The 12,326-nt window shown below is 35.4% G+C and overlaps 1 pseudogene; it reads right to left on the minus strand.

Annotated features, from left to right (window-relative positions):
* Positions 1-713: 713 nt before the first annotated feature.
* Positions 714-12,326, minus strand: part of LOC109675618 (vomeronasal type-2 receptor 116-like) — a 39,434-nt pseudogene continuing 27,821 nt past the window's right edge.

Below are 12,326 nucleotides of genomic sequence, written 5' to 3' on the forward strand. Positions count from 1 at the left end.
ACAGAAAACATTAAAATATGTACCATATTTAAAGCATGTGATTAAGAGCTGATAAATGGAAAGATGTATCCAGGTGTTGATGAGAATATCATTGACTCTACCAACATTACTCAAATATAAGTACATAAACTCTACACATTGCAATAAAAAGTTGAAGAGCAATTTATGGCCTATAACTAGCCAATTATAAAAGCTTGAAGGCCTTATAGGAGAGATATTCTTCAATAGTCCAATGGGGAATATTGTAAACTGAATATGAGCGAAGGGAAATTCATAATAATATAAGAATACATACTATTTTCAACTTACTAATAGTAGAAATTGCATGGACAATTTTAAGAGGAAAAATGTTAATGAAATATGTTAAAGGACTCAGCCACATAGCAATGTCAATGAAGTAATGCAGAATATTAAAAAACTTAGAAAAGGGAAATAAGAAGAAAAATACAGGAGAACATTGAAAAATATACACAAAAGTAGGAATGATAGTATTAAAGTGTAAATTAAATTGAAAGAACCCAAAAAATCCAAGATAAAATGGAAATTTAGAAAGTGTGGTTGTCAATTGTATTAATGCAAAACATGACTAGAGAAAGGAAGAAGAATCAGTTACTCATTGAAGTAAGGCCAATAATATTCACTAGTATCTGACTGGAAAATTTATACAAAGGTGATTCAGGCAAATGCATTCCAGTAAATGTATAGGTTTAATCTTAGGAAGATTTATTTCTACTAGAATGAGTTTTATCTCTGACGTCATGCAGAGAATTTCTGTCTGGCTTCAACAAGACGATGTAGCACTTAGGCACAAAGATGGAGCCCAGGAGCCCTGCACTGGAGGCCAAGATAGAGAAGATCTCCACGGCCACCATGATTTTCCCCTTGGTGCTGTGGTAGACAGGCAGGAAGGTGACCTATACGCTGCAGAACAACATGCTTAATGTCAGGAACTTGGCTTCATTGAATGCATCAGGTAGGTTTCTGGCCAGGAAAGCCATAGTGAAGCTTGCCAGGGCCAGGGAGCCCAGGTATCCCAGGACACAGTAGAAGGCAGTGACTGAGCCCTTGTTGCACAGGATGATGATGTGGCCATGTTCAGAGTGTGCATCTGTGTCAATAAAGGGAGGATATATTCCAAGCCAGATTCCACAGATAGTCATTTGGATCAGAGTGCAGACTGGGATGATGAAGTTAGGTATGCGTGACAATAGCAACTGCTTTACCTTTCTCCCTGAAGAAGTGACGATGAAGGCCAGAACCACAGTAATAGTTTTGGCCAAGACAGTGGAAACAGCCACAGTGAACATAATTCCAAATATGGTCTGCTGGAGAATGCAGGTGGCTGTGCTGGGATATCCAATGAAAAGCAAGGAGCAGAGAAAACAGCAGGTGAGGGAGATGAGCAAGATGTAGCTGAGAGTTCAATTATTTGCCTTGACAATAGGAGTATCTCGGTACTTTATAAAAACCACAAGAACACAAGGTGTGAGCACAGAGAAGCTCAGAGAAATGCAGGCCAGTGTCATTCCAAAAGAGTCTTCATAAGCCAGAAAGCTCACAGCTTTTAGGAGGCAGCGGTCTCTCTCTATGTTGGCATACTGATGATCTGGACACCTCACACACTGGTCCAGAGAATGAATGAAGAGAATGAATTATCATTAATCTGTGTTCAATATATCCTTCCCTCCATAATACAGTCTCCTAAAAAATCTCATTTTAGCCAAATTGTTCGGCTTTTATGCTTTAAACACCAAATAATATAATGCTGTACAGTGAAAAATTCCAAATAAATACTTCCTTTGTGCTTTATGGTGACCTAAATTATCACTTCCTCTCATTACTTCTCTGTTCTCTATTCTCAAAACTTCTAAAAGATAAGCCTACATCATTGAATTAAACCTGCATGTAGTCTGTATTTATTCATTCAAAAACACTACACTTAAAAATGAAACCACATGTATTATGAGGGTAATAATTTGACACTTTCCAGGTAATTAGAACAAAACAATAGAATCCTTGTTACCTGATAGTCTTCCAATCCTATAACAAATTGTACTTTTCACCAAAAATATTTTAGAACTTGACATCAGTTTTATTGAGTACATTTATTTGGAGAGTACTGACATTTTCCAATATCAGTCCTTAAAATCAGAAACATGCTTTAATCCAACACTTATTCCAATCTTTTGTTTACTACATGTTTTTCGCTCATTTCTAGGGAGATTTTCCATAACAGCATAGGTAATTTATAAGATTTAATACATGTCAGTTTTAAAAGTTGATTTATGAATGACTTTTTATTGGAGGTAGAAGTAAATCAGTGTTTGAAAATTAACCTTGAGAAGACTGTTGGAGGAAGACCAAGATGGCAGATAATGGACCATGGAACCCTGATCTCCACAATTCTAGAAGAACACCACAGATTTGTGTGAGCAAGGATCAGGTAACTCTTTTTTTTGTCAACTGAGACACTGTCAATACATACAGTACACATATTGCACAATGACTGACCCTTAAATAAGCCTTTCAGAGCACATGATAGCCCTGAAAGCTTGCGTACTGTGAATTGGAACCACTGAAAAGCAATTTTATCCATTTTCTTTTATTTTATTCTTTTTGGCTTCTTTTGTCCTCTCTTTAAAAACATAATGCAGAGAACTGCAGAATGAGTTCTGCAAGCATCTGCTATGTCCTGGACCTGCCATAATTTGTGGACAGAGAACCTTGAATTGAGTCTGTGTGAGCTACCCAATTCTGTCCAAGTGAAATTTCAATGCTGCCAGGTGAGCACAACACATCATCTGCTCTGAAGGCAACAACATATTCCAGCACAGCTGGTAGGAAGATCGCACACTCCATCTGACAAAATTGGTGACCAAATAAATGGAGGAAAAATTTTACTTTTGCTTGGTGGGGTGGGGTGGAATGCTGAGCTAATTCAGCCTAGGATACTAGCTGAAAGCTAGCAAAGCTATTATTCAAAATTGGAGGAGGAATAAAAACCTCTCATGATAAGTAGAAATTCAAACAATACATGATCACTAAACAGCCACTGAAGAATCTGAAAGTCATTCTACACACAGGAGCTGAAAACATAATTATGAAAATATGGGAATTATTGAACCTCAAGAGAAGAGCAGATACATAATTGGAGAGTAGCACAGTTGCACACACACACACACACAAACTATTACACATCAAAAACAACTAAATGGCAGGAAATACCATATACCTCTCAATATTAACACTGAATATTAATGACCTCGACCTATTGGTAAACTGGATTAAAAAGGAAAACCCAACCATCTGTTGTTTATATGAAACCCACCTTAGAAACAGAAACAAACATTACTTTAGTGTAAAAAGGTAGAAGGTTTACCAAGGTAACAGACCCCGAAAACAGGCAAAAGTAGCTATACTTATATCAGATAAAGCAGACTTCAAACCTAAATTAGTCAGAAGAGGCAAAGATGGTCACTTCATACCAATAAAAGTAACAACACAACAACAGGAAGTATCAATTGTTAACTTTTATACACCCAATATTGGTCTACACAACATCATTCAGCATACACTACTGGACTTTAAAACACAGATAGACCCCAACACAGTGGAAGTAGGAGACTTTAATAATCCTCTGTCGTTAATAAATAGGTCATCCAGACAAAAAAATCAACAAAGTATCTTTAGAATTGAATGATACCATAGATCAAAAGGGCCTGACAGAAATCTACAGAATATTCCATCATGGAACAGAAAGATGTACATACTTCTCAGCAGCTCATGGAACTTTCTGCAAAATAGAACATATTTCAGGTCACAGAGGAAGTCTTAAGAAATACAAGAAAATTGAAATAATCCTCTATATACTCTCTGACCACAACACAATAAAACTGGAAGTTAATAACAACAAAACAGCAGAAAATACTTAAACACCTGGAGAATGCACAACTAGTTGCTCTATGATGAGTGGGTCTTTGAAGAAATAATGGGGGGAATATAAAAGTTCCTGAGATTTAATGAGAATGAAAGGACAACCAATCAGACCCTATAGGACACAGCAAAGACAGCCATAAGGGGAAAGTTTATAGCCATAAATGCGTCTATGAAAAACAGGAAGTTCTCAAATAAATGACATAATGCTGCAGCTCAAACTTCTAGAAGAATAAGAACAAGCTGAAACCAAATCTAGCACAAGGAGAAAAATAAACATAAGGGCCAAAACCAAGGAAATAGAGACCCGAAATCCATAAGAAGAATCAATGAAACAAAAAGCTGGTTCTCTTTGAAAAGATAAATAAGATTGACAAGTCCCTGGCAAATGCGACTAAAAAGAGGAGGGAAGAAACCCAAATTAATAAAATTAGAAATGAAAACTGGGAGGTAACAACAAACACCCAGAGAATAACTAAGGACAACTTTGAAAACCTACATTCGAATAAGTTGGAAAATTTGAAGAAATGGACAAATTTCTAGATATATATGACCATCCAAAATTGAAACAACAGGGTGTTATTCACTTAAACAGAAATTGAAGCAGCAATAAAGAATATTCCAGAAAAGTAAAAGGTCAGGAACAGATGGACTCACTGTTAAAACTACCAGACTTTCAAAGAAAAACAAATACTAATAGTCCTCAAACTTTTCCATGAAATAGAAATGGAAGGAACACTGCCAAACTCGTTCTATGAAACCAGCATCACACTCATCTCAAAAGTGGACAAGGGCACAGCAAAATAAGAAAAATACAGGCCAGTTTCTTTAATGAGCATAGATGTGAAAATCCTCAAAAAAATATTGGCAAACAAAATTCAATAGCACATCAAAAAGATCATGCACCATGTTTAAGTCAGTTTCATCACAGGATGCTGGGGTGGTTCAACATATATAAATCATTAAATGTAATGCAGCATTTTAACAGAAGCAGACAAAAACCCACATGATCATCTCCATAGAGGCAGAAAAAGTCTTTGAAAAATTTAACATCCTTTCATGATAAAAGCTCTGTTGAAAGTAGGAATACAACTAATGTCCCTTAGCATAAAAATGGTTATATAAGACAGTCCTATAAACAACATAATAATAAATGGGAAAAACAGAAACCATTTCCTCTACAGTCATGAATGAGACAAGGGTGTTCACTCTCCACTCTTACTGATTATACTCTTGGAATTCCTAGCCAGAGCAATTAGAAAGGAAGAAGATATAAAAGGAATACAAATTGGAATGAAGTAGTCAAACTACACCAATTTGCAGATGACATGATCTTGTACTTAAAAGACCCAAAAAACTCTTAGACAACATAAGCTGCTTCAGCGAAGCAGCAGGATATAAAATCTAATTATTAAAATCAATAGCCTTTATATACACCAACAATGAAGAGGCTGAGAAGGAATATAGAAAAACAATTCCATTTACAGTTGCCTCAAAAAATAAAATACCTAGGAATAAACTTAACAAAGAAGGTGAAAGACCTCTACAACGAAAACTATAAATCATTGAAGAAAGAAATTAAAGAAGACTACAGAAGATGGAAAGATCTCCCATGCTCATGGTTTGGTAAAATCAACACAGTGAAAATGGCTGTATTACCAAAAGAAATCTAAATGTTCACTTCAATTCCCACAAAATTTCAATGATATTGATCACAGAGATTGAAAAATCAACCCCAAGGCTCACTTGGAAAAATCTCCCATGTTCATGATTGGTAGAATCAAAATAGTGAAAACGGCTATATTAACAGAAGTAATCTACACATTCAATGCAATCTCCATCAAAATTCCAATGACATTCATCACAGAGATTCAAAAATTCATCCCTAACGTACATTTGGAAGCAAAAAAAGACCATGAATAGTCAAGGCAATACTGAGCAAAAAGAGCAATGCTAGACGCATCTCAATGTCTAACTTCAAACTGTACTATAAAGGCCATAGCAATAAAACCAGCATGGTACAGGTACAAAAACAGATATGAAGATGAGTGGAACGGAATAGGGGACCCAGCTAGAATCTTCATAGCTACTCCCACCTAATTTTTGACAAAAGTGCAAAACATACAATGGAGAAAGGACAGCCTCTTTAACAAATTATCAACTCAAACTGGATTAAGGACCTTAATGTAAGACCTGAAACTTTGAAGCTACTTCAGGAAAGACCAGGAAATACATTGGACTTAATAGCCACAGGCAATGACTTCCTAAATAGAATGCAAATGTCTCAGCAACTAAGAAAGGATTGATGAATGGGACTATGTGAAATTAAAAAGTTTCTTCACAACAAAAGAAATGGTCTCTCAATTGAAAAGTCTGCCCACAGAATGGGACAGAATCCTTGACAGCTATACATCTCACAAGGGATTAATAACCAGAATATACAGGGAGGTCAAAAAACTAAACTTCCCCCAAAATAAAAAACCCAATGAAGAAATGTGCAAATGAATTAAATAAAGCTTTTTCAAAAGAAGTCCAAAAGGTGAAAAAAAATGAAGAAATGCTCAACATCCCTAAAGGGATAAATAAAGGAAATGCAAATCAAAACCAAGTTAAGATTGCACCTCACTCCTGTTAGAAGAACTACCATCAAGAACACAAACACCAACAAATGTTGGTGAGGATGTGGGGGAAAAGGAACCCTCATACACTGCTAGTGGGAATGTAAAATAGTACAACCACTATGAAAAACTGTATACAGGCTCCTCAAAAAACTCAAAACAGAACTGACATATGATCCAGCAATTCCATACTGAGGGATATACCGTAAGGAATGTTAAGTCGGGTTACAATAAAGGCTCCTGCACACCCACGTTTATTGCACCATTATTCACAATAGCTAAGCTATGCAAACAGCCTTGATGCCCCACTACTGATTAAGAAAATGTGGTATTTATACCCAATGGACTTTTATTCAGTCACAAAGAAGAAGGAAATTTTGTCGTTCACAGGTAAGTGTATGGAACCGGAGAACATCATCTTAAATGAAGTTTGCTAATCTCAGAAGCCCCAAAGCTTCACTTTTCTCTCATTTGTAAAATATAGACCTAATACAAATACAGCAATGTTATGAAAAATAGTCTATGCTAGGGGGAGGTCATCTATGAGTATGTGGGGTGTGGTAAAAGTAGGAAATTAAGAAGGTGAATATGCTTGATGTACTCTCTATACAAGAATGAGTATGAAATTTTTAAACCTGTTGAAACCATCATAAGAGTGGAACTAAGGAAGAAAGAAGAAAAATAGAGGAGATGAATCAATGCGGGCTATGACACATATATACATGGAAATGTCATAAGGATACTCCCTGTGTAAGTATCTTAAACAATCAGAACTGTCTTTTTTTCTTTTCAAACTAGAAGAACAGGAGGGCAGAACAGGTACTGTCTGTGTGGTGTTGGGGAGGAGATGGGGAAAGAGTGTGGGAGGGCAAATAGAGTGTAAATACTGTGTTCGTATGTATACAAATGGAAAATAATACAAGTTAAAACTGTTCCAGAAATGTGGAGGGAGTGGAAAAGGAAAATGGTGGAGGGGGTGAATTTAAGTCTGATATATTTGATGTACTGTGATAACTTTTGTAAATGCCACATTTTACTTCCACCCAGCAAAACAATAAGAAAAGAAAATTACCCTTGGTTTAGTCACTAGCAAATCCAATTATTAACTCAATTATTACCCCAATCTTCTTATATTCCAGTGTTATCATGTGAACATAGCAGTCTTATTTTTTCTTTCTAATAAACACATCCTTTCTGTTTGTTTTGTCGACAATATTGTATTTGCCAGCATAATCTGTACCAGAAGTTGTACTGCTTGCTTTGAGGTTCTGTAAATACGTTTTAAGAGAGTAAGGTAATTTATACCTATTACTAATTTGGTAAGACCTGTTTTTATTGTTACTTCAATTGTAAGTCATGAATGGGTATTGAATTTTGTTATCCATTTTTGTGAAATTAATGATATTATTTCTGTTTTTGTAGAAACTAATCTTTTGTATTCTGTTGATTGCAAAATGTGTGGTCACCCTGTAGCCTTCATCAAATATCTTTATTTGGAATAAGAAATATGGATTTAATTCAGTAAGGAAACTGTCCTATGAAATCTGTTTCTTGTAATACTATTCTGTGATATCCAAATGAATTTTGATTATTTTTTTTGTTACTGTTTTTTTATTTTATTTTATTTTTTTAATTTTTATTGTCTCATATAGACTTACTTGTCCCATTTGATGTAGAATGGAGACATAAACCAGTATTGAAACTTCTGGGTACTATAGTTACCATTTCATCATTCATATTTATACTGATAAATTTGACATGCTACAATCATTTGTAAGGGAGGATTTTCTAATTTTCTTTGTTACTTTTTCACAGACTACTTAGCATGATTTCAATTTTGTTTCAAAGTATTGGAAGACTACCAATATATTACAGAATGCAGTTAACTTGCATAAATACTCCTTATGTATGGGGCTTTTGGTAAGTTCATGTTCATGTTACATTTGCACATATGATAAACATGTTCATGTTACATTTGCACATATGATAAACATAGCAACCAACATTAATTCTTCATGCTTATCCCTTAAGAAACATCCCTGACTACAACCTGTACATTAAAGAAAAGATGAAAATACATATTGTCAACAGTATGAATTGCAAATGATATTAATGAAAATTTGGGGGTGGAATAAATCTTAGTACAGAATAATGCAAAATCCCATACATATATATGTATATATAATTGCAGATATTTGTGTATTTATAATTATATATATAATTGCATATATATGTATATTTATATACACATATATAATTGCATACATTCAATGAACTCTCCTTGAAATTATGCATATGAAACTACAGAAATATAAAGAAATTAACCACAAAGAACCTAGAAAATTAAGTAGGCTGTGGAGGTGCACACCTGTAATCATTGTACTATGGAGTAAGTGGCAGGAAGATAATAAGCTCAAGGTTGCTCAGGCTGCAAAACAGGTTTGAAGCCAGAATGGGCTATATAATGAGATCCTATTTCAAAAAACATATGCAAAAGCAAAAAAAAAGCAATGTGATCAGAAAACAAAAGAAAATTAAAAAGTAGAAGTGTAGACAGAAGTAAAACATATTCTAAAAAACAAATTTGGTATACCTTTTATAAGACTAGACACCACAAAAGATTACATATTGAAAAATATGTCATTTCTGCTGTTCCACTGAGAAATAGCATCATGAAATACAATATAAAAACTTCATGTTGAAAGATTTTAAAATATAGTTAAAATTCACAGATTCCCAAATAACTGAAGCAAGCACTTATGCTGGGATGGAGTAATACTTTTTGAGGGCTGGGAATGTATCAGGAATAGAGCACTTGCACAGGATGCAAAAGGCCATGGATTCAATCATCACTACCACCAAACATGACCTGCATATCTCCATACACAGTAAAGAACCAGATCCCATAGTTGAACCAATCCCCATAATTTCTCATTGTTGGCAGGATCTTCACTGGATACTTAATATTTACTGGATTCTTAATATTTCAAGAATATAATCACACTCGATTTCTCAAATTCCTTGAGAGAACAGAAGTCTCATTCTCTGGGCAAGGGATGGAATCAAAGCAGCAGGCAGCCTTTCCCTCCTGAGGGGATTTCCTGAATCCAGGAGCACAGCTCTCACTGCAAAGAGTGAGGAGTCTGAGGAAGATCAGATATGTATTGGTAACAGTTCAGATTTTACACAACACTTAAAAAGTTCATTGGTTGAGAGAACTGTATCATTAAGAATCACAATTTTATATACAGAATCTGAATCACATTCTTGAATGCTGTTACAGCTCAAATATGACATAATTGCAAAAAGCCCACAGTGCTTTGGGGAAGTGGTTGAAGCTTTAGGAGGTGGGACCTAGTGTTAGGGAATAGGTCACAGTAGGCGAATCTTATGGCACAGGCTTTAATTTATTTCACTGTATTTTGACACTCCTCAGTGTAGAGCACAGGAGCAAAAGCACTGATTGAAACTTTAAATACACGCTGTAAAGCACAGGTATCCTGAGAGGGGATATTGGTGCTTCAGGCACATCTAGTCTTTCTATTCACTTCGGACTTGCCATGAGGTGAACATGTTCCTCTGACACATATCCAGGACTGATTTCCTATCTTAACACGTACACAAGAGCAACATATGCACTGACAATAGACAGAAACATTTAAATCTGTGAAGAAACGATCTTTCTGTCTTATATTTGATTCTCTCAGGTTTTTTTGTCACAGAAAGCTAACATGGATATCATGTGTATTTTATGATATTCAATATATGAACATTTTAAACATATTGGTAATTTAATGTGCTTGTTTTCCAATCATGAGTAATTTTATAAGGAAGTTTGTTAATTTTCAAGTTGCTAAGTTGCTGGGTCATTGATGAGTCTAAGGGGCACAAACATGAGAACATAATTATTCTTATTGATACATAGTTCAAAACATTATGATAAACTCCAAAACACCTCTGAAAATCCTGTGGCCCATTCTATCATGTCTTCAGATAAAGACAATTGTTGGTTAAGTGGACCATATGGTGAAAATGTTCCTACTTTCACCTTTTTCCTTCAGGAAAATTCCAAAAGTTCAAAATGTCATACTCTGCCTCCAATTTCCTCTTCTCATCCAAAATCACTTGTTCTCCAGGAAGATTGTTAAATTGGATGTTTTTCAGAAAGTGGTGCAGCTAAAAGAGATGCATCATTTTATAATAAATGTGTCTCAGATTTGACAGAAAACCTGAATAAAGGAAAGTTTCTCATTGTCTGCTTCATAATTCACATACAAGAAACCAGTTGTCTAAAACATATGAAAACCAATGGAGACCTTGAATGTCACAATCTTCCTAAATCTTATTCACTCAGGATAGGAACTGAAGATCAAGTTTCAATAGAAAATCCAAAGATACCTTCTCATAAATAGTCATGATTAAGACAAATCACAACTGCCTGGCTACAGGCTGACACAGACATTTCTTTTATGAAAAGACCCAGAGTTTCAGTTAGCCGAACAGGTAATTAGCACCTAAAATGGAATGAAGCAAGATCATTTATGTCAAGTGTGAATTCTTGTGCTCAGCAGGAGGTGGATCTCAAAGTACTATTCATTCTTTCTTGTTATGTAAAAAATTCATAGGGAAAACTTTTAATATCGAAAACATTAGCTGTGAGGATATTGAGGTCATTTGTAACCCAACACATTGATAGGGACTTAAAAGCACACTTTTTCCAGGCCACTGACATGTTTTTATTAAACAAGAATTTCACACATGTCTAGAGTTACCGCATTTTAAACACACAGTTTCTCTTGTGCTTTTAGGAAATGTTCTAAACTCCTTAGTTTGACCTCTTATAGAATTCTTTAGAAGGTCAGTTGTTTAAGGTGTGTGTTATCTTATAGAACAGACACTACCTGTGAAGGGGCAAACTCCATCCCTTTCCCATTTCCTGTTGGTTGTGCTTTTATGTGATGAAGAAACATCTCCTGTAGGGAATGGGTTACAGCGTTCACAGCATTGTATATGTTGTAACTCTCTTCAGACATGGCCATGTCAGAAAGGTGCCCAGGCAACCATTCCAAGGAGACGTTGTGTGGACAGTTGTCCAAAGTTAAACAATCAGTTTCAGAAAATGAGCAATTAAAAGAGAGAATCCACAACCTCGCAAGATAAAAGTCTTCTGGGTATTTGGAAGGGTTAACTGTCTGGATAAAATCTGTGAACCCAAAAATGTCTTCATAGTGGTATGAAAAAATGAGAAGTGCATGGAATGAGTCTAACATGAAATGTCTCCTCCTGATGGTTACATCGCATGGTAAGTTCATGATCCAGACTTTCCTGGTCATTAAAAATTCATTTAAATTAAGGATTAAGCATAAGAGGAATTCTGTCTCACCATAAGTGATGATCACACTTGTTGATGACTGAATAATCTGTTCATAAATTAACCTTGATTTTGAATTATGTAACTCAAAGCTGAATGGGATAATTTCCTCAAAGGCTACACAGACCTTGTTCTTGTCCATCTCTTCTCTCAGTTCTGAAAGCATCCCCAAAGTCTTCTTATCTTCTGAGATCAACATCATTACCCATGTCCAGCTGAAGTAAAGCATCAAAGATACCATGCCAAGTGCTAGAGATGTGTCCTTGGGGGCCATGTGATAGAGAGAGGGAAACTGGTCATGTTCAGTCAGGATAGAATCAAAATGGCCAAGGTAAGCTAAAGAGAAAAGAAAATTGGAAGTCACATGAGAAACAGGATGGCCACAAAACAATCTCCATCTTGAT

Source organism: Castor canadensis, chromosome 14 (genome assembly GCF_047511655.1).
Source record: "Castor canadensis chromosome 14, mCasCan1.hap1v2, whole genome shotgun sequence".
Classification (NCBI taxonomy): Eukaryota; Metazoa; Chordata; class Mammalia; order Rodentia; family Castoridae; genus Castor; species Castor canadensis.